Genomic DNA, 22,345 nt, shown 5'->3' with positions numbered 1-22,345 from the left:
GGGACTGAGCCCAAGGCTGGGCTTGGTCCCATGACCCCAGGATCATGACCTGAGCTGAAATCAAGAGTTGGACGCTCAACCGACTGAGCCACCGAGGTGCCCCATTTTTGTCTTTTTCTACTTGATATCCTTGAGCTACTGCTTTCTTTAAATAAGTCCTCTGCTTGTTCCAGACTTTGCAAATATTACCTCCCATTCTGTCAGCTTTGTCCACACGGTCTTTTACTGAGAAGGATTTTTTTTGTTTTTATGCAAAGTCATTAATTTTTCATCCTTTAATTTGTGTTTGTTTATGAAGTCCTTTCCAAGCCTGAAGTCGCAATGAAAACCTCTTAGATGATCTTCCCTTGGATTTATAGTTTGGCTTTTTATGGGTTAGGTCTTTTAGAACTCACCTTTACATTTGATATGAGGTATAGGTCCGATTTTTTTTCTCCTGAGAGTAAGCCAGTTTTCCCAACGTTATGTACTAAAGAGGCCGTGCATTCCCATTAATTTGTGGTGTCAATTTTCAGTTTCTATGCATGCATGGGGCCTACTCATGATCTTTTCATTTTGTTCCATTGTTTTGTTTGATTTTGCACATATATTATACTGATTTTATTACTCTAGACTTTAAAAAAATTTTTTAATGTTTATTTATTTTTGACAGAGAGAGAGAGAGAGAGAGAGAGAGAGAGAGAGCATGAGTGGGGAAGGAACAGAAGGCGAGGGAGACACAGAATCCAAAGCAGGCTCCAGGCTCCCAGCTGTCAGCACAGAGCCTGATGCGGGGCTTGAACTCATGGACCACGAGATCATGACATGAGCCGAAGTTGGATGCTTAACCGACTGAGCCACCCAGGCGCCCCTACACTAGACTGTTAATATATGTTAATATCTATTGACATAAGACCCCTCCTTGTTCTTCTTTATCAAAGTTAATTTGGGGTCGCAAATTTTTATCCAAGTATTTTATAGATTTTTATTATTCTATAAAACTTATAGAGTAAGTAATATTAAGTATACTGAATTGCTCAAACTATCCAGATGGGATTTTTATTGGATTTTACTGTATTTATAGATTAGTTGGAGAGAAGCAGGGGTGGTGAGCCCTCCCACATCCCCATTTGGCTCAGCTGCCTGGCGTGTTTGGTAAATAGAACAAGTCAGCTAACTCTTAGTACCTGCCAGGGTAGCTTTTCACCTGCAGAGGATTTCTTCCCTTGGGGGGAGACCCCCTGAAGCATCCGTAATGGTTGTTCACTGTCCTTAGAGCCATACCAACTCTCCAGCCCTGTCACATAATCACAGGAAACGTGGTCACCTTCTCTGTCCCACAGGATATCATACTGGTCCACAGAGGCCCAGCAGCTGGCCTCAGAGGCCACAGAGGAGTGGTCCCTGACACCGTGTGGAAAACAACTGGGAGCCACAGTTCACAAACCTGGACAATTACAGGAGAGAGAGACATGGTAGACCAGACCAGAGAGGAAGTGGTGTCATGGAGACGCTAGAGACACTTGGGCTTGAGATAAGTGTGCAAACAGGAGGAGAAAGAGAGATTCATCACCCTCAGGAGTGTCCCTCACGTGAGGGTTAGATCCCCCCTCAGATCTCCCGAGTGACCCCCCCAGGCACATGTCTGGTGATGTCACCATATTGCCTACCTTCACCCTCCTGGGGAAATCAGGGTTTCTGAAATGATTTCCAATATCTGGGGGTCATATGTTCCTAAGCAAGGAGGTATGATTCTGCCCCTTCCACAGAAATACGCTCAAAACTGACTCTCATTTTGTGTAGTGGATGCTGTGATGCACCCCCCGCCCAGCTCCTGTGTCAGAATGCGGGATCTGTTCCCCCCCGTTGTTGAGATTTCTACTGACAGAGTAGCTGGCTCAGTCATCAGCCTCTTGGCAAAGTGCCTTGGCCATGTCATACAGGATCACCGTCCTTTCCCATAGCAGTGCCTCCAATGGCTGGCCAACAGGGGGGGCAAGAGCAGGGCTCCTTCACACCAACTTAGGACCACTCTGAGAGACCGTCCCGGCCTCGAGCTGTCTGTGGGGCTGACTGAGACCTTCAGGAGATGCTTCCAAGCCCGGCTTCAGCTCCTGCCTCTGCACAAGCTTGCTCCCTTCCATGGAAATTCTTCACCCTGAGACCACTCCTTAATAAATTTCCTACATGCCCATTTCCACGTCAGGGTCTGCTGCCCAGCAGACCCAAGCTGTGATATCTGGTACTCATCTGAGATTCCCCATGTCTAGAGTAATCACTGTCCCTCCCGACCTCTCCCCAAAGACCCCTCCCCAGAGCAGGGGAAGCTTGCCTCTTTTGTGACTGTGGTGTCAGGGGATGCCACATGCTCCTGGTGCAGAGCAGCAGAGAGAAGTTCCAGGAAGGGGCACCCCATATTTCCAGAGGGTGAGCCCTCAATCCCTGTTGAGAGGCAGAATGATGCTGCATATCCCACCACCCCATTTTTAGCAGGTGGGTAAATATCACCATGAGAAGTACACTTCCATTAATTTATCTCAACGAGCAATTCCCAGACCAGAGTCAGTGCCCACAGCGGGGGGTCATGAGAACATTTCAGCGAGGACCCAGAGACCGGTTCTACAGATTGCAATTAGCTACTCAGTGTGGCGGGCCCGGGAGAGGCTAGCTCCTTCGTGCTACTGCTGTTACATATGGTGACGGGAAGAAGGGTGTTGAAGGCACGGGAAGATCACCATGTGGAATCTGTGGACATCCAGGACTCAGGATGGTTGTAGAGAGGAAGGATCGCTCCGGGCACAGGGTCAGGACCACGCGGTGTTGCATGTGAGGAGCTGGCTGCTGACCTACTGCAACCGTAGGGACGGGATGTTTATGGAAGCAGCAGGGGCCTCCTCCAACGGCTCCTTTGTCTCTGCCATGACCAGGGCCTCATTCTGTCATAGCCCTCAGGGCTCCCAGAATCCAGAATGACACGGGTGACGCGGCAAGACCTACAGAGGCCCTCCCACCATCCTGGATCAGGAACAGGTCACTCTGGGGAACATGGCCACATCTTTTGGAGGAAGGGCATCCTTCACCCTGTCTCTGACCACAGAACATTCTGGAACTACCTCCTGTGAGGTTGACCATGGCCCCAGGACCCAATGCGGTGAAGCAGTTGTTGGGGGAGGTCATCAAGAGGACGTGATCACTGGTTGACCCATGGGGCTGGGGGGTGGGGGGGTGGGGGTGGGGAGTGATGGCTCTTCTGAGACCGAGCAGGAGGTAGAGAAAATTAGCAGCATTACCTCCCAGCTGGCCCCCGGCAGTGCCTGTCTGGTGCTCGGTGGGGGGGGGGGGGGGGGGGGGGGGAGGTCAAGGTACTCACTCGCTCGCAGATTGGATAACTCTGTCCTGTGGGGGGCTTGTCCAGGGAGCAGCACTTCCCTGGAAATCTGCGGAGGAGATACAACAAATTCTTAGGGAATCGGGAGCGGGACAGGACATCTACAGCCCGTCTTTCAAGGCCCCAATGAGGGCACGTTCACTGCAGGAATGAAAGCCAAGATCCTCCAGCCCAGCCCAGCTCCCGGTGTGGGACCCTGACACCCATGCCGAGTCCAGTCCTGGGACAGGCCACTTATCACGTTGGGCAACCAGCGCTGATCTGGGAAGTCCGACAAATCCCAGGAACGGGTGGCGGGCTGTGGGAAGACGTGAGACACAGAGAGGGAGTTCAGAAAGCCAAGACGCCTTCCCCATCGGCTATGCAGTGTCCCATAAAAATCATGCGGAAGCAAATGTGGTTCGACCTCATTGCTGCAGGGCCCCCCCACCTAGACAGACAGACGCACAGCCTAACCCTGTGTTGCTCAGCCTGTGGGAAGCCTTCCACCTCAGCCCTGCCCCTCTGCCCCTTTCTTCCCTGCACCTCCCAGACAGGGCTGCCATTGGAGTTACAAGTGTCCGTGAAAAGTACGGGTTGGGCATCGAGGTAGAGACAGCAGAAGGGGACGGTGCCCCTGGACTTTCGTCCCTGCTCTGGAAGGGGCAGAAGCCCGATACGTCCCAGAGAGCAGCATCTCCAAGCAGTGGGCACAGTCCTCCTCCCAGTCGAGCTTCTCTCTAAGGAACAGCACATGATGGAGAGAATTTCCTGCCGGTCAAGGGTGGGGCGAGAATACGTCGCAGCGACCCACCTCTGCCATGGCTCAGACGCCCGCCGTGACTGGGCAACATGCTTGTTTGGGGCAGAGGAGAACCCTCCCACCAGTCCACTGTCTCCAGGAATGTGGTGCCACTGAGTCCTGTGGAGAACGGAGGTCTTCCGGGTGCCCCTGCCCTATCCTTGTGCTGGTCCCTGTAGCCTGTATGGAGGGAGTGGGGAAATGCCCGCTGACGCCTGGTACCCAGATGATCTAGTTGAGACAATCCGTCCACAGGGACTGTGGTCACTATTCAGCCCGACACTGACACCATCTGGATAAAAACAGGAACATAACATCTGGGGGGGCTGAGCTCGGAGCGGTCTGGCTGGTGATCGCTGGCCATTAGCCCTCTGCCCAGACAGTTGGACTGTCCTCAAGGGATGAACCCCGTGGCTTGGACAATGAGAAGCCACGGGGTGCTTAATCATGGGTGGACTCTTAGGGGATCAGGACACGGGAAGAAATTTGAGTTTGCCTCCAAGAGCCTGAGGTGGACCTCCCTGTCTTCCATGTCCCGGTTCGTAAGGCTCTGACACCCCTGGCAATCAGGGAGGGGATGCCCTGGCGGGGGAACGAGCCCTCGCAACTGACCTTTTAGTACATACGGCATACCGGATGCGTAGAAAGAGCAGCCACCGCGGGACCCAGGCGGGGTGGCATATTGCCAAGGACGCTGACTGCCCTCGAGACGCGATGACCTGGTAAGTGCAGTAACAGCATGTTGTGTGCGTTCTGGACGACACCTAAGGCAACTGCCAGAGGTGTCTGGGGCCATCCACCAGAACTCCCAACCTGCCAAGGATGGGCGGATTGATCAGACCGGCCCCTCCCTCGGAATGAGTGTTCCAGGTATGCCTTGCTTCGTGAGGACAGCGCACCCGGCTTCACCCAAACTTTCCCATCTCCCTGCAAACCAGGCCATCGGGGGATTAGAGCAGCTGACTACCACTCTCTCAAATAGACAGTGATGGGGGAGCACATTTAAAGGTCATGATGTGCAAGACCAGGCAAAGGAACGCGACAGTGAATGGAGGCTCCGTCTCCCCTATAATCCGCAAGCCGCAGGGTTAATGGAAAGGAAGAATGGAATAGTAAAGCGGCAGATTAAATCGCCAACAAGTAAAGCCACCTTGGCTGGATGGACTCACGTACGGGACCCTTGCTGAGGCACCCAACACCGTAAAGGTATGGAAGTTGCAGGAAACAGCCATTGCCCCAACTCTGAGAATCAATGAGCTATGCTGCCGAGAACAGCAAGCCCCCCCCAGGGGAGGAAAGGAGTCATCTGCTGGAATTTGCAATCGGCCTTCCTGCTGGAAGGGGAGCGTCACTTCCCACCCCCAGGGTGAGGGGGAACCACACAGTCTCCCTGGGGTTCCATCGTCCTGCTATGAGCTGGGCCAGTTGAAATGCCCCCTACCTAGAATGGAACATGCACCATTGGAAGACAGGACAAGGTGGGGGTCCTGGCACATCCCGCCCCCAGTCCGTGCCTGACAGTGCTGCCCACCCCAACCAGGCGACAGGCATGGTATATACAAGCGGGGCAAGTTCCTAACACCGCCAGCCTCCCTCTCCTCGAGGCCGATGTCGGAGCAGTGTTCTGTTTACCACTGATACGATCATTTGCCCACCATCTTCGTTCCCTCCATTGGCCTGGAGGACATTATCGCACACTTAGGAGCCCTTCCCAAATTCACCCAGCAAATCTTAAATGCTAAGCAGCAAAGCCTGTCCTTACTGGCCACAGAAAGGACTCTAATGAGAAAGGCTGTCCTCCAGAGAAGGACGGACACTATTACTGTGTCACAAGGAGGCACCTGTGCCATTATCCAAGCAGAATGCTGTGTTTATACCTGGTGAGTGTGCTAACTTCGCACCTTCCCTGAATCACACGAGGATACAAATGAACACCCTCAGTGACCTGACCCCCAGGCTGGGGGACTCGAGAAATCAGTGGTTCAGGTCACGGGGCTCTTGGTGGGAAAAGTTGTCACTGACTGTCTCCATCAGTGTTTTCTCTTCCAGGTGTCTGTATTCTCGCTGAGGCATCTGCCTGCCACGGAGCTGGATAGCCACCAGAGGAGACACCTCCAGGCTGGTGAAACCCCTTGCTGACGGCTCAGGGCCCCCTTGTAGAAGGAGGGGGTGGTGTGAGATGATAAACGCTGGTCATGAGGGGTAGTGCTGGGCAATGTCATCAAACAGATGTGATGTTGGTTGACCCATGAGCTGGACCCAGGCAGTCGAGGCTCCTCACCTCCTCTGTCCTGGGAATGTGGGTTCTGCTTGCCTTCCCTGCTCCCAGGGACTGCCCTAGGACACAGTCGTGACATGGTGACGTGCACTGGGAGCATCTGCCGGTATATGGGACCGAACCCCATCAAGGCCTCTGTATAAACTTCTAAGATTCTGTGGGGCAGGTGCAGGGATCGCCTCGTCTTCCAGATGCCCTCGTAGGTAAGTTTTCCTTGCTTATTAAACCTGCCCCCTACCAACCTGAAGTGGCTGCCTCTTTCCTGGATCCCCCACCCCCACCGCCCTCAGCGCATGGAGCCGGTTTCAGATGACGCTCCACAAGCTCCCAAAGAGGTCGTGAATCAACAGCAGTGACCCTCTTTGTCACCGGCTGTCTGATCCTGAGCCACGAGCTACAGGCCACTGACACATAATTTCCACCCTCGTAGCTCAGAGCTCCGGCTCATTCCAGAGCACGTGGAGGTCCCTGTGCCGGGTTCCCTGGGCACGGGATGCTCCAGACAGGATCTCTCCCATAGCGATTCTCAAAAAGCTTTGGTGGCTGTGCCTCCTGTGTCACTGGGTCTCAAGACACAGAACCAGCAGGCAACGTATACGATAAGCGCTTTTATTGTAGGGATTTGGCATTGTGCGACCGCGGCAGCGAGAGACTGGCTGGTCACCCATCCGAGTCCGGTGCGGCCGTGGAGGTCCACAGAGCTGGAGGTCCAGGGGTCCCTGCGAGAGTGAGCGGAGCCCGAGGGAATGAGCCGGCGCCTGCATCGGCCTCCCGGCGCCTCCGGCCGGCCCCTTCCGTGATGTGGGCGCCCTGTGCCCCGGAGCTGCCGGTGGACCCGGCCCAGGAGTCAGGGCAGCTGGGGGAGGAGATCCCGGGGGCCAGCGGAGAGAGAACCAGCACAGGGCCTCGGGGCTGCCGCAGCCCTCGCAGCAAGGGGACGCGGCTGCTTCTCCTCCTCCGCCTCCCAAGGCCTGCCCACACACCTCCTGGGCTGGCTGCTTGGCTTGGCTGCAAGCGCGTAGGACAAAGAGTTGGGGGAACGGGGCTCCCGCTCAGCCGAGTGACACAACACAACCTCCCACGCCCCCGTCCTAGCCCGCTGCCCTCGGACCGGGGATGTGACGGCGACATCGTGGGGTCTGTTAGCCTGGCCGACTTGGGGTGAAAATCCGCTCCACCAGCTACGTGCCTTCAGGACAGTGACCTCATCTTGCTCCTTCTTCGCTCCTTCTTCCGCTCCTTCTTCGGTGGCGTGGGCGTCTTAGCTCCTGCTCTGTTGGGGGGCGGGGAGGGGGGTGGGGTTGGGTGAGACTGTGAAGAGGCAGCTGCTGCTACCGGGCCTCTGGGTTCTCCTTCTCTTCCAGGGACTCCTGACTCTCCTAGAAGCCACTGGGGTAAAGATCACACGGTATCCTTGTTACGCAACCCACGCCTGTCTCCCCTTCCTCCTGATGGTGTCTCAGGGCTTCACTGCAGCCTGGGGACAAAAGGAAGGCAGGTCCTGGATCCCACACGAGTCCCGCCCCAGCCACGGGCTCTCCGAATGCAGGGCTCAAGCCGAGCCCCAGAGTCGGCATCCCGGGGGCTCCCATGCCTCCCGGACGTCCCGCCGTGGCGGCACCCTCACTGCCCGGGGCGTCTAGACATGCGGTCTGTTCCTCCCGGCCTCTGGTGGACACATCACTCCTGGGACTGCTGGTTCTCAATCCTGGCTGCACCCTGTGAGGAACCCTAAAAAGTGCGGATACCCAGGGCCCTACCTCCCAATTCTCTAAGAGTCTGGGGCAATGCCTGGAAATCAAGATTGTTTTTTTTTTTTTAATGTTCATTCATTTTTGAGAGACAAAGAGACAGAGCATGAGCAGGGGAGGGGCAGAGAGAGAGAGGGAGACACGGAATCAGAAGTAGGCTCCAGGCTCCGAGCCATCAGCACAGAGCCCGACGCGGGGCTCGAACTCATGGACTGCGAGATCATGACCTGAGCCGAAGCCGGACGCTTAACCGACCGAGCCACCCAGGAGCCCCTCAAGATTTTTAAATCCACATTATTCCCCTGGTGATTCTAATGTTCAGACAAACTGAAACTACCCCCAGTGAGATCTTACAGGTCCCCACAGTGACTCCTGACCCTGAGAAGGGGCCGTGGCCTCATTCACTGGGATCAACCCGCGTGTGGCTGACATTGAGCCCTTCTTCAGCTCCAGGGGAGAGAGTGCCGGGTAAACCATATTTGGTCTCACCCTAGTTTGCCAGGATTGCCCCACAAAGCCCCACCACCAGCGAGGCACCATACGTCTAGCTCAGAATCCTATAGCTGCCCCTGCCCCCCAACCTCCAGCTAGAGAGCTTCAGGAGAAGGGTTTGTTCCGTGATGCACTGGGAAGCCAGTGTCTGAGGGAGAGAATGATGCTCTGAGTGGAGTTTGCCAATTTCCATGGTGCCAACACTCCAGCCACAGCTGATTTCAAACAACCAGCAGTTTGACCACCGGCTCACCCAGTTCCTGGCTATTCAACCCTAGGACAGCAGAGGAGCACAGCATGGGAGGCAGTGCTCGGTGCTCTTCCCCGGGCAGCTCATCCCCAGGCAGCCCCCGCCCGGGAGTAACGAGGCATCCCTGGTTCAAGAGAAAAGTGCCGGGACCCTCGGGCAGGCCAGCCCCCTGAGCCCAGCAAGCTGCTTGTTTGAGCCAAGTGGAAGATTCCAGAAGGCCGGGGAGGGCTCTCGCAAGCAAGCGGATCCAGGACGGTGTCAGAAGAGACGGAGGGGCAGTGCAAACCCCACATCGCAGACAGCAGTGACCCTCTGCGGCTGCACAGCTCCCCCGGGGGCGAGGGTGAGGAAGATGTGGGGAAGTGACCACGCTGAGCCTCCCACGTCTTACGCCACGGTCCGGCCACCGCGGCGGCAGGAATATCGCGACGGCCGGGCGTTCAATGCCCACTGTGTGCGGTGCGTTTACCGTGGGCTCAAACGCTGCACGCAGGGCCCCTCGCTTACTCCTCGCGGCGGCACGAGATGAGGACTCTTGTCACCCCCGCTTTGCAGGAGAGGAAGCAGACACTTGGGTTACACGGCTTGCCCGAGGCCCTCGAGCGGGAGAACCTGCTGGTAAAACTGAGACCCCGGCGGCCGCGGATCCCAGAGGAAAGCTGGCTTTCTCCACGGCCGCCCCAAGCCTCACCGCGAGTGAGGCCGTGTCCCACCAGCAGGGGGTGGAATCCGACCTAAAAGTGTCCAGATCTCGTTGCCTAAACCCCCGCCCCCACCGCCCCCATCAGGAAGCAGTGACCACCTGCCACACCCACTTCCTGGGCGGAGTAAAGACGCTTTCTGACTGTCGTGGGCGCTTTGGACCCCCGTCTCATCCCTCCAGGTCTCAGTCTGCCACTGAGAGACATAGAGAATTAAGTCAAACGGTCTCGGAGAATGGGAGACCCGGATGCTGACAGACCCATTTCTCCCCCGGTGCGAACACCAGGAAGCCAGGGCAGCCGAGTAAATGCGTCGCGTAACAGTCCTTCCACACGTGTGGACCAGGACGTAGGGGCACGGTTCTGCAGGGGGGCTGAGGATACGGCCGTCTGGCACAGAGAGCCGAGGTCTTCAGAAGTCAGAAAAGGGCGACGAATCCGCCAAGGGCTGAGCAAGTGCTGAGTGTCTCCAGCGTGCTGGGGATCACACAAAGTCTGGGGACTTTGTCAAGAGTCCTGTTGTCGAGAGGGGCAAGGCCACCGGCATGGGGCTGCCCTGGGCTCTGCCGCTCTCCGGTGGCTCCTCTCCCAGCCTCTCCTTCCTCGTCTTCAAGGCTTCCCTCGCAGCTACGAGTGGTCACAGGACTGCGTTCGGGACGCTGAAATTGAAGCAGACGTGTGCCGGGGGTTCCTGGAACACCTCCCGCTCTCCCCCAAAAGTAGCAGGAGCCGTCGGTGCCTCTCCTCTTTCCCCTCCTTCCTGACTTGAGGAAGAAAAGCCAAGAGGCCACGGGTGACAAAGGAGCCCGGGTCCTGGATGATGCCATGGGGACGACATCCCAGCACCGACACTGCCTGTGTCCAGGACGCTTCTGTGCAAACAGTAAACGCTCTTACGTCGAAGCCAGTGTTCGTTGGGTTTTCTATTTCTAGTGAACCAAAGTATTGTCCACACGTAAGATCAGGGAGGCCGGTGTATGGAGATCATGGAGTATGAGAGATGTGGAGGCTTAGGGAGGGGGTGGCCGGCTGTCAAGCCTTTGCCCAGGACTTTCCCAGCTTAAAAATTTTTTTAACGTTTATTTTTGAGAGAAAGAGACAGAGAATGAGTGGGGAAGGGGCAGAGAGAGAGGGAGACACAGAATGTGAAGCAGGCTCCAGGCTCTGAGCTGTCAGCACAGAACTCGTGAACTTGAACTCATGAACTTTGAGCTCATGAGCTGAGGTGGGATGTTTAACCGACTGAGCCACCCACGCGCCCCAAGGACTTTTGCAGTTTGGGCACAGAGAATCCCACACCCTGCAACTCCTTTGGCGTTGGGTAAACGAGACTGGCTGGTCACCCTCCTTAGAGATACTCTCAGCTCCTTGTTGGAAGTATTAAGGCTCCGGTAAGAAAGGGGCTTGCCCAGGATAAGGCGGGGAGTGGACAAGCCTGGACCACAACCCGGATCTCCCGACTCCAAATTCAGGGCCTCCCCTCATGTGGCAAGTCCGGAGAGATGCGCTGTCCTTCCCAGGAAACGAAATGACCAAAATCACCTGCCCCCAGCTGAGAGCGGGTGGCCCCCCAGACCAGTCCTGAGGACCCGCTCAGTCTGGTGGGTAAGACCCAGCTTGCGCGGAGGCCGACGCGCTCCGGGAATGAGGCAGAGAGAAGGTCACGGCAGCCAAGACGGAGGGCCCAGACCGCTCGGCTCGCGGCCTCCGGAGTGGGCTGGGGCAGGGCCCCGCTTTCAGTTATCAGGGGCTGTGCTTCCTGGCGAGGGACAGCGAACCAAAGTTAACAGACGCGGGTGGGGAGGGGCGAGGAATCGGCTCTGCTTTGCCCGGTTTCCGACTCAACACTTAACCGAGAATTGACACGGGGCTTGCGGTTTCACCTGCTCCTTTACTGGATTTTCAGAAGAGGCCCGTGAAATAGGTGGATTGTGTTATCCCCACTTGACAGATGAAGCCTCTCCCGGCAGGTGCACAGCGTGTGAGTCACTGTGCTTTCTCCCTGCTGTGCGGCTCCCTCACCCCCCCCCGCCCCCCCTCCCGCTCTCCAGACCCTTCTTCAGCCCACACTCACCCATCGGCTTCTCCCGCCTGGAGCCTCGGTCACTCAGGCTGCACGCGTCCTCTTATCATACAAACGAGGGGGCCGCACAGAAGGGTGCTCGGGCGGGAGTTTCGTGGGGAAGGGAAAGCGGGACCCCCTCCTGAGCACTGATTTTAATACTGGTACTCTTTGCCAGGTGGGTCAGAGCTTCCAGACGCCCTTGAACTACACCCACACTGTGAGATGCAGTCACGTATCATTCGCCCACACTAGCCTGTGGGTTGAGAACCCTCTCTGAGCCTCAGTTTCCTCGTGTGTCAAATAGGGGTGGGATTACTTCCCGCACAGGTGGCTACATGAGGGTGCCTAAAGGAACCCAGCCAGCGGAGACTATCCTCACTGCCAGACAGCCCTTCCTGCGGGCTGTCCACACGCACCTGCCCACCTCATCGCCCCGGGTCGCGCAGGGAGGTCTCAGGTGCTCCCACTCCAGTCCTCCACTCCTTGGGGTCAGTCACCGTTTTCTGCTTGCCGTCCGTTTTCTACCCAGACCCAAGAGGACGTGCCTCCATGTGGACCTCTTTTTTTCCTCTGGTGGCCAGGGTCCCGGCATATTAGCTACCTGCCTGCAGGAGACAATGGGGGGCGTGGAATTAGGAGGGAGAGGGGATGGGAGCAGTAAAGAAAATTCCAGTGACACAAGAGGAGTAAGTTCTAGACGTCTGCTGTCCAACCCGGTGCTCACAATTAACAACACTGTATCGTGTACTTGAAATTTTCTGAAGTCGGTAGATCTCGGGCGAGGTGTTCTTACCGCAATAAAAATAAACAAACCAAAACAGGACGGAAATGGTGCCTTTGGTGGCTGGTGTGGTTGCGGCTGTGGCCAGCAGGTGGCAGTGCTGCCCCGCAGAGCCAGGAGGGAGCCCCGCCCCCGCCCTCCCCTCCCCTGCGTCCTGCGTTCGCCCCTCGCTCCAGTCCAGTCTGGGCTCCAGGACCGGATCGACAGAAGCCAGCACGGCCAGGGGGACCCCCGTCCTAATTCAAGCCCTCACTCTGTCACTTCTTGTTTGGGTGACTTGGGCGAGCCATTCCGCCCTCCCGGACTCTGAAAGGAAACTGGAAAAATCCACGCCGGGGGGCCGCGACAACGCACCACGGACCCTGCGGCTTACATGGCAGACGTTTGTCTCCTGCAGTTCTTGAAGCTGGTCGTCCAAGATCGGGGTGCCCGTGGGGGTGGATCCCTGGAGAGACAGACCTCCCTCCTGGGCAGCAGGGGATGCCTTCTTTCCAGGGTCCTCCCTCACCTGTCCTCTGTGCACCCACAGGGCCTGCAGGGGGAGCTCCGCTGTCTCTTCCTCTTTTAAAAGGACTCGCGTCCTATCGGGTTAGGATCCCACCCTTATGACCCCATTTAACCTTGATTATGTCCCTAAAGTCCCATTCTCCAAAGAGTGACATTGGGGGTTGGGGTTCCACCAGACGGATTTTGGGGGGACACAGTTCAGTCCGTGGCAGAAGCTAACAAGGATCCCTCCTGACATGGTGGTTGTGAAAACTGCATAAAAATGAATATGGCAACAAAGCATGGGACCCTGTCCAGTCTAGGCAGGGACTGGAGGCCCGTTTTGAGTCAGGGTTCCCCGGGGCAGGGACTGGAGGCCCGTTTCGGGTCCGGGTTCCCCGGGGCCACAGGGGTTTCAGGGCAGACAGGGAGCCTCTGCTCATCCCCTCTCCCCTCCCAGCTCACCTGGGCAGGCCGGGGGTTTCCCCGCTGCAGGGGAGGGTGACCTGCTCAACACCCCACACTTTCTGGAACGTCACAGCAAGAGTGCCTGAGGCTAGGCTCTGAGCAGGACTTCCCGTGGGCGGGCAGGGGGCACGGGTTCTTTGTCTTCCCATACAGAGAGAGGGGAGCGCTGTTCTTTCGCTGTCGTTGCCTACTGCGCAAGAACCAGGACTGACACCAAGGTAGGAGAGCTGCTTTAGCCGGCCTCAGCCTCAGGAGGCGGATCTACGGGGTGGGGAGAACACGCTGAGGAATCCCAGCGTCTCTCTGGAAGCTTCCGAATGGGGCCGATGTGGCTGGGGAAGGGTCTTCAGTAAGAGCGGCTAGCTTGACCCTTGCTCTCGGACCCTCCACTCGCTGCCTCTCCAGCGACTCTGCCCAGACGCCCCTCTCCATCCCCACGTGAGCTCCTCTATCCACATACGGGGCGGTGAGAAGCCCCCAGAACCTCAAAGATCCGGCCATGCGGTTCCACTGTCTCTGGGGGCGGGGGGAGGTGTGGAGTGCGAAGGGGAGCAGTGGTAAGACGTGGCGGGAATCATCTCCACCGTCTTCACTGGCATCCTCGTTACTCCCATCGCCATCAACCGCCCACGCTTTTTGAACTCCCTCGGGGGCAGGGTCTGAGCTGGCTGCAGTGGAAGCCACGTTCACTTAGGCTGAGTCCTGGCCCCCAGAAGACACCTCTTCTAGCTGGGGAAATAGGCCACTCAACAGCATGCGTAAGGTACTCGATGTGTGCCTGGCCCTTTGTACGTTCTCAAGGGAGCAAACAGGGCTCAGGTAGTCTGGGAGGGCTTCATGCAGGAGGTGGGCTTTGAGTGAAAACTGAATACAAAGCAGCAGTTAGAAGAGTATTATACGGGCGATGAGGGCAGAGGAATGCCGTGAGCCTGGTTGGGGCCCGGTGGTGATGCTGACATAAGGGCAGACGGAGTCTTAAGACCAGGCAGGGACTGGGGACAGTCCCGGGAGGGTCTCCAGTGTCGGGTGGGGGGGCAGATGGAGAGCTCCCAAAGCTGCACTTTGTCTCCACTCCGCCTGGAGCTAAGTCCCACCATTTTTCGACCGGTCTCTGCACACCGACTTCCTCTCTTCACTGTCCCCCCGAAGGTGAGACCAGGCACGAGCATCCATCCGTAGGACCGTCAACCCGACTCCGAGCAGAAGCCCCTTGTCGCCGGGGCCTGGGCACCTGCTCGCGGTGTCCCCGCCTGGCTCTGTGTGAGGACTCTCAAACCCCCCTCCTTCCCTGGCCTTCACGTCCTAGCTCCCCGGCTGCGCACTCATGTGAGATCATAAGTCACGGTGCCATAAACCACTCTGGAGTGTGTAATAAGTGAATTATTTACCAATGACCCTGGCTAAATGTTCGGAGGGATAAATGATTAAGCCGCAGATCTGTCAAAAAGTTCCCATAAATAAGTAATTCTGTGCCGCCGTAATGGCCTTTGTAAATTACTCATTCATGCCATTGCCGGATCACTCTCTGGGGTAAATTCCTCGCACCTGCTGATTTACTGCGGCGGCCTGGAGACGATGGGACAAATCCTGCTAGCCAGCCGGGTAGACTCCCCGGGTGCCAGGTTCCCGGAATAGCTTACCTTCCCGTGTCACCTGCCAAGAACGTGGGGTCAGAGGTGGACTGGCCTTCTTGGACACCTGGGGCTTTGTCCCTCGGGGTAACTGCGGTGCCCAGGATCCTTTCCTACAGATATTCACTCCGTGAACGTGCTCTTAGCACCTCCTGTGCCCCCAGGCTCTGCGCTAAATGCTGGGAAGCCAGAGACCAGAAGTGCGCCCCTGGGAGCTCAGTCTGATGACAGGGACGAGCATGGGCGAACGATGTGACCCGTGTCTGTCTGGAGTACGGGCCGGGGGGCGGGGGAGGGGGGACAAGGAGTCAGCGAAGACACTGGGGAAGACGTCCAGGCGTGGGATCTTCTGAGTCCTCACCATGCTGGAGGGGCCTGGATCCCACTCCGTCCAGACAGGCTGAGCTGTGTTCTGATAACGGCCCCACAAAGGCAGACCGCGGGGGGCTGGTCCTTCCCCCGGGGTGCAGGCTGATGGCACAGCAATGCTGGACACCGGCGGTCGGTCGCCGAGCGCACCCTGGCTCCCAGAGCCGCCGGCCGGGGTGCCGCTGGCCCTCTCACGTCATCGGCCGGAGCAGGTCCCGCAGGGGTGCTGCAGCTCAGCGGAGACAACCCGCAGGGGGGAGAGAGAGACAAGGCCCCTGCACTTGTCTGTCCGTTTCCTCGGCTATAGGATGGGGGTGATCGTAACAACTACTGTTTTTGGAGGATGAAGTGAGTCACCATGTCATATGCTTAGCACGGTGCCTGGCGCGGGGCGAGAGTCCTTGGCGTCTGGGTGAGCTTCCGGCATCACTCGCGCTAGTAGAAGGGGACATTGGACGCTGGATACTGAGGACTGGGTCACAGCCACACACGCGTGCACAGGCACAGGTACACAGGGACCTGCCCGGTGACCCTGCCCTGGTGGCCCTCCCAGCGCCCGCCCACCGCCAATCCCAACACCGCCTTCGGCCAGGAGCAGGCAGTGACAAGCAGCTCCCCTCCTCCTCTGTCCTCTGCACACACACTAAGTGTCCACGTTGTCCGCTCACTCGTCCGGTCCGGGCCTCGGGTGTTAAACTCCCTGCAAAACCAGAGCGACGTTACCACCTTACAGACCGAGCGCTGGGGCCGGACGATGCCTCGACTTCCCCTTCAGGCCCAGGCCTTTGATTCTCGTCTCCGACCGCCATCGCCGCAGCCGTGAGCAACCTGGGCCATCTCGGGCCCCGTCCTGCGTGGCTCAGGCCTCGGCCAAGCCGTGGCCCTGGAAGAAGAGGAGAAGCATCGGACGCGGCCTGGGCTTCGCCCGCCTTCCCAGCAGCCACACGCACCTGTTTCCGGGCTCCCCTGTCTGCACAAAGGGTGAGCCGAGGGAGCCAGGGCGAGAAGATTATGCCAGCCGGCTTGCCTCCGAGGAGCGTTTCAAGTGGCTGTAGCGGCCCAAACCCACCGCCCAGGAGACGGCCCCGACCTGCCGCTGACCACCAAGGCTCGCTGCCTCCTCGCCCACTTTCCCGGGGGCCATCCTGCTCGCGAGTGGCTTGCTGTCTTGAGTATCAAGGGTACAAGGCTGGGGCCACAGGTCCCGGCCCTGCTCCGCCTGAGCGAGGCCTTATGTATGTCCGAAACTTGTGAAACTTCTGCCGGGTCTCCCGAACCGGCTCATCGCACACCAGGCCCCGCTCGGAGCGGCGGGCTGGGCCGCGGGCAGCCACCGGGCCGCCGCGCCTCCCGAAACCGTTGCGGCAGAGAAGACAGGTGTCGCGAGATGAAAACGTAAAGCAAACGGTGTTCCCTGGGTTCGGGGCCAGAGGAGGAACGAGATCCGTCTGCCCACAAGCTGCGGCTAAAGGAAAGGTGTGACAGCGGAAGCTTTCTCGGTCCGCTTTCCAGCCTCGGGGACGTGGCCCCGGCCTAGGGGACGGCAGACACGTCAGGGGCGACCGGGCCCTGACTGCCGCGCGAGGGGAAGCAGGCAGCTCCGGAGGCCCGAGAACGGGCCAGGAGAGAGTGAGGCCGTGCGGGTGCGGGCCTGCCGACGGGGCTTTGCCGTTCGACTGCACCGAAGCGCCTGTTGCCATCGAAGTAACGTTTGCCGCGTCTCGTCTCGAGTGGGTGGGAGGCTGACCTTCTGTTACTCAGCGTCCCCCTTGCCGCGACCCTTCGAGGTGGGTTGTGAGCCGAACCCCCCCGGGCGGACGGAACGGGGCTCGAGGAAGGAACAGGCTGACTGATGGGGCTGAGCCGGCACAGTGAGGCCTTCTGAACCCTGCGGCCAGGACTCCACGCTTCCAGGCCACAGCGCACCTCACGAGACGCCAGCCAGGTGGTGGTGCTCCCCATCCTTTTGCTGGCTCCGGTGCCCGAACGCAGTCGTGTCCCCCTACGTCTGGTGGACGTCTGGTGTGCCGTGCCGCCTGCGTCCCGAGTTAGAGCAGCTGGCGTGCACTGAGCACCTACTACGTGCCACACACCTGCGGGCACCTGCGCGCTCGGCTTCGTCCCAGCCTCACGACAAGCCTGTGACGCAGACGTGACCACGCCCCCCCCCTTATGGCGGAGGAAGCGGGTTTGGGGAGCGCGGTCGGCCCTGCCCAAGGTCACGCGTCTTACAGAGTGTGGAGGTCACGCCCAGGAGGTGCAGTTCTGGAGCCGGAATGCTGAGCTCCGGCGGTGGGGGGAGGGGTTCCCACACACAGGAAGCTGTTGCAGGTTTCCATGATGTGACGTGTGTCCTTCCTTCTACCTGAAATACCACCCCCGGGGGGCAGGAGGGTTGCTGGGGGGCTCAGTCGGTTAAGCGTCTGATTCTTGGTTTCAGCTCAGGTCATAACCTCGCGGTTTATAAGATGGAGCCCCGCATCGGGCTCTCTCTCTCTCTCTCTCTGCCCCTCCCCTGCTCTCTCTCTCCCTCTCTCTCTCACAAAATAAATAAACTAATATATATATATATATATATATATATATATATATACCGTTCCCTCCTTTCTTTCCCCAGATAAAAGCCATTTATCTTTCAAGACCCTGGTTTAGGACTCTAACCCGAGTCAGGTTAGAGTGTTTCTGTTTCCCTCCAGCGTGTATCCACGAATGTCTCTATGTCACGACCTCTGCTTGGGTGTCTGTCTCCCCTCCTGGACTTACAGCAGCTTGGGGACAGACGGGGCCGCATCCGTCCTTTTCGTCCAACTTGGAAGAGAGAAGTTGGGCGCTTCCCGTCCGGCTGCCCCTCACTTCTCCTCTCCCCACAGCACGGCTTCTGGACCCGCTGCTTTTAAGGGCGGTCCCCGTGCGGGTTCTCGGGCCGCTCAGCCTGCTCCAGGGGTGCCCCCGTCACTCCACCAAGAAGGCTCCCGTCAAGGTCACCGTCACCCCTGCGCAAAGCCTCAGATCACCTTTCCTCCCTGGACCCTCTCCCTCAGCTCCCAGGACACCGTACCCCCCCCCCCCACCCCGGGCTTCTCTCAACTGTCCTTCAGAGCCTCCTCTGCTGGCTCCTTGCCCTCCAAACCGTGCAGCGTCCCCAGCTCCGGTCCTTGGATCTCCTCTCTTTTCTGACCCACACTCACACACGTCTTAGGTGACCTCATCCAGTCTCCTGGCTTTAAATACTATCTATATGCTAATGACTCCCGAAGTTACCGCCTCCTGCTCGGAATACTCTCTCCTGAATTCCAGATTCCATCATCCGAGTCCTTACGGGCTCTCCGCTCAGTGTTCAGCACACGCCTCACACTTGGCGTGTCCGAGCCCAAGCTCGTGACCTTCCCCGGTGCCCCCACCCCGGCCCGCCCAGGCCAGCTCCCTCTGCCTCCCTTCCTGCCTCGCGGTCAACGACAGCCCCTCAACCTTCAGTGGGGCCTGACCCTCGGGGTCACCCTGCTGTCTCTGTCGCCCCTCGCACCTAACCCAACAATGAATCGCGGCCGTCCCACCTTCAAAACGAGACCAGAGTCCGCCCCTCCCTGCACACCCCCTGCTCTGCCTGCTTCCCACAGCAGCCAAATGTTCCTGTGCAAACCTGTCAGGCCATATCATTATCATTCCTCAGCTCAGAACCCTCCACTGGCGACACATCAGTGTTGATATTAAAAGCCCTGAGCCTTTGCGATGATCCCTCAGGCCCCAGGGGCCTGACCTCTGCGCCCTACCCTCTCCTCCTTGCTGTTCCTCAAACACATTGGACACGTTCCCCCCTTGTAGCCTCTGCACCTGCTGGACCCAAGCGGTCCCTGGATCTCTGTATGTCCAGCTCCCTCCCCCCCTTCCGGCCTTTATTAAATGTCACCTCCTGGGCGGATCTTTCCCTGGCAAACCCACCCCCTCCCTAGCATTTCCCCTCCCCTTTCTGCTTTATCTGTCTCTGTAGGACTTACCATCACCTAATGTGCCATGTATTGTATTTATGCATAACGTTGCCTGTTTTCCTCCCATAAAGGTAGGGTCGTTCTGTCTGCGTCTATCCCTGCTGTTTCTCTAATGCCCGCTGCCATCGTCAGCACATAGTAGGCACTCCATAAGTACTGGCTGCATGAATGAATGAGTCTCCGGAACCCAGCACCTAGCCGCTCAGCAGTGCGCACTCGCTGAACCCAGCAAGTCCTTCCAAGTCGCCACTCCATTCACATGTAAATACAGAAACGTAGCCCCGAGCCAAAGAGAAATTACTTTTGTGTTCTCCCCGCATGTGGATTGCAACGCCTGGGTCCCATCCGTCACAGAGAACAGCCGGCCACTGGAATGTGGTTCACCCACAAACAGAAGAAGCGACTTGAAGCCCAGGTACTTGATGAGCAAAGTTCTGGAAAATGCTCTCTTCAGAAGGAGACAGGCAGTTTCTCGCTCACCTGGGAGGAAATTTCTGGTTTATTGTGTTTCTCTCCAAAGTTACGGCTTTCCAATCCTGCCAGCAGCCACCGGGGGAGAACTGCCTTTCAGAGCAGGGTTTCCAATTCTGAAAAAAAATTAATTTTAAATAGAGACACATTACACCTCCCCGCAGAGCACTTTGCGGGAGAGTGCTGCTTAGGCTGAGCTTGGCCGCCAAGTCTGCCCGGGCTGGGGCCCTGCCGGTGGGTCGGTGGCTCCCTGGCCCAGCAGCCGGTCCCCCGAAAGGCCCTGCCTGGCTCCCCTCCCTTCCAGGGTGTCTGCACACAGCCCAGACTTCCCTCGCTCCCCGACAGCCAGGTGCATGGCACAGAGAAGCATCAAATGCCTGGTTTTCACCTTGCACCTTGCTGGGAACTGGGAGAGGGCCTGTGGACAGAATGAATGTGACGTCACTTCATTCCCTGGACTCGGAGAAGCCAGAGTACAGACTCCCTCAAGGACCACATCTTCGGGACCTTGCATCCCCTGAGGGCAGGCACTGAGCCTGGGCTGTGCCCAGGCCAGCACATTATGCGCGCACACACACACACACACACACACACACTCAACAGATTGGATACTAAGGAAACACATTAGTTGCCCGTGAGCCGGGAGGCGCTTTGCTGTGGCTGTGATAACACACCGTCCGGCTTAGAGCCATCGCCGCCTCTTCTGTGCTCCGAGTGACTTCACTTGGTTTCCTCATCTGTAAAACAGGGGTGGTGACCCCTCTCCTGCCCGCTTCCCAGGCTAGCGTTTGTAAGGACACAGGTGGCATCATTTAAATCCCCGTTGCCTCTGGTACAGCTGCTGCTGATGGACGCAATCGCTGTTCCGGAAAGGGACAGGCCAGCCTGAGCACTCCCGGAAGCCTTCTTGGAGGAGGTGGACCTTACCTGGAGCCTGGGATATTGTGATCATCTCCTAACTTTGCCCGTCTGCAGTCTGACCTTTGCCCACTGTCTGTACCGCAAGTCTGCTGGTTCACGTCTTTGTCGTGACACGGGTCACTCCCCCGAGTCTCGTGGCGTCTGTGGTCTGGGACACCCTGCCCCACGTCAGCTCCTGCCGAGGCCTTGCTCGAACCCTGCATGCTGGCCGGGCCGACGCCCTCCAGGCTCCCCGCGCTCCCACGTCCTGGCTGTTCTGTCCCGTGAGGCACCGGCAGCCGCTCCATTCACGCATCTCACGCCTAGTCCATCTACAAGGCAGAACTCAAAAGCCACCTCCTCCAGGAAGCCTTCCATCAGGCCCAGGCTGACTTTCTTGCTCCTCCTCCGTTATCCCCCTGTGTCCTGTGTCCTGCCATGTGCCTCGGCCTCTGGCCCAGCACTCGCCCTGCCCTGTGCCTCCCAATCCCTTCCTCCAGCCTGCAAGCTTCCTGAGGCCCGAGAAAGCGCCTGCCTTCTCTCTGTGCCGCCCCGGTGCGCGCAGAAGTCTCTCAAAAAGATACTTGCTAAATGACAACGCACGCAAAGGAAGAGAGCAGACTCAGAGGGAAGAGCTGAAAACCGCCTTCCAGGCAGAAATACAGGCACAGGAACTGGGGTGGGGGTGGGGGAGGGGGGCACCGAGCACACCAGCGCCCAGAGCCCCTGCCAGGAGTCGCCCTGAGGTGGGATGGGGGGGCCTCGCGGGGCCTGGCGGGGAGGCTGCGCTCCGGATCTGATCCCACGGGTGTGGGCGTGACCGGGGCTGGCCAGGGAGCGGAGCTGGGAGACACTTAGTCCGGGGACAGGGGGGATGGGCCCCGGGGGCCTGGCCTGTGTGCAGAAAGGGGGTCCGGAGGAGAAGCCTGGGAAGTGCTGGGGAAGAGTCAGTTGGGCAGTAATGAGGGCGGGTCAGACACGAACTTGGCGAGCGGGTTTTCCGGACGTAATGAAGGGCCTCGAGCCGTTGGTTTTGAGTTAGTCAAAAGGGAGACTGTCCTGAGTGGGATGTTCACTCAGATGAAGCCCCAGAAGGGGGAGCTGGGCCTTTGAGGAAGGAGCAACCAAAGGCAACAGAAAATCTCCTGCCCTCCAAGCCAGCGCCCCTGCTGTGAACCGCCTGGAGGGCTGGTTTCCAGAGCCAGGGGCCTCAGTCTACCCCACAGAGGGCAGATCCGAGAACGCCCTCCCCCCAGCGAGCCCAGGCTCCAGACCCGCTGGTCCCTGCCCACCTGCCCCCAGGACCAAAGCCTTCCCGTCTGCCCAGGCTTCTGACCTACAGAGCTGTGAGCAGGTCAGCGTGTGTCTCGTACAACTGCTCAGTCCGGGGCACTTTGTCACCCAGCAGTAGATGACTAACACAGAGTGGGAACCAATGGCTCCCAAGGGCTACTTCTAAGCATAGCCCCTTTGTCCGGGGGTCCCCGACGTGAGAGGTCTTGAACGGTCAAGGCCGCATCAAACCCCGTGTCTAGTGCGGGCTTCTGTGGGTCCTTCTGCATAGACGC

General features: G+C 58.2%; 1 long non-coding RNA gene across 3 annotated transcripts; it reads right to left on the bottom strand.

Moving 5' to 3' along the window:
• Positions 1 to 7,021: 7,021 nt before the first annotated feature.
• LOC109495821 lies at positions 7,022 to 17,904 on the bottom strand. Of its 3 annotated transcripts, none has more exons than XR_006591834.1 (3): positions 16,371 to 17,904; positions 12,102 to 16,120; positions 7,022 to 7,699 (listed from the first exon to the last, which is right to left on the bottom strand). It is a non-coding gene; the product is annotated as an uncharacterized LOC109495821 (long non-coding RNA). The 3 variants fall into 3 exon arrangements; XR_006591835.1 differs by lacking the exon at positions 7,022 to 7,699 and adding an exon at positions 7,707 to 10,279; XR_002739199.2 differs by lacking the exon at positions 7,022 to 7,699 and having other exon boundaries at positions 11,679 to 12,290; positions 15,061 to 16,120; positions 16,371 to 17,878.
• Between the last annotated feature and the right edge of the window lie 4,441 nt (positions 17,905 to 22,345).

Source organism: Felis catus, chromosome F1, assembly GCF_018350175.1.
Source record: "Felis catus isolate Fca126 chromosome F1, F.catus_Fca126_mat1.0, whole genome shotgun sequence".
NCBI classification, from domain to species: domain Eukaryota; kingdom Metazoa; phylum Chordata; class Mammalia; order Carnivora; family Felidae; genus Felis; species Felis catus.
This window is presented reverse-complemented; position numbering and strand designations above follow the sequence as displayed.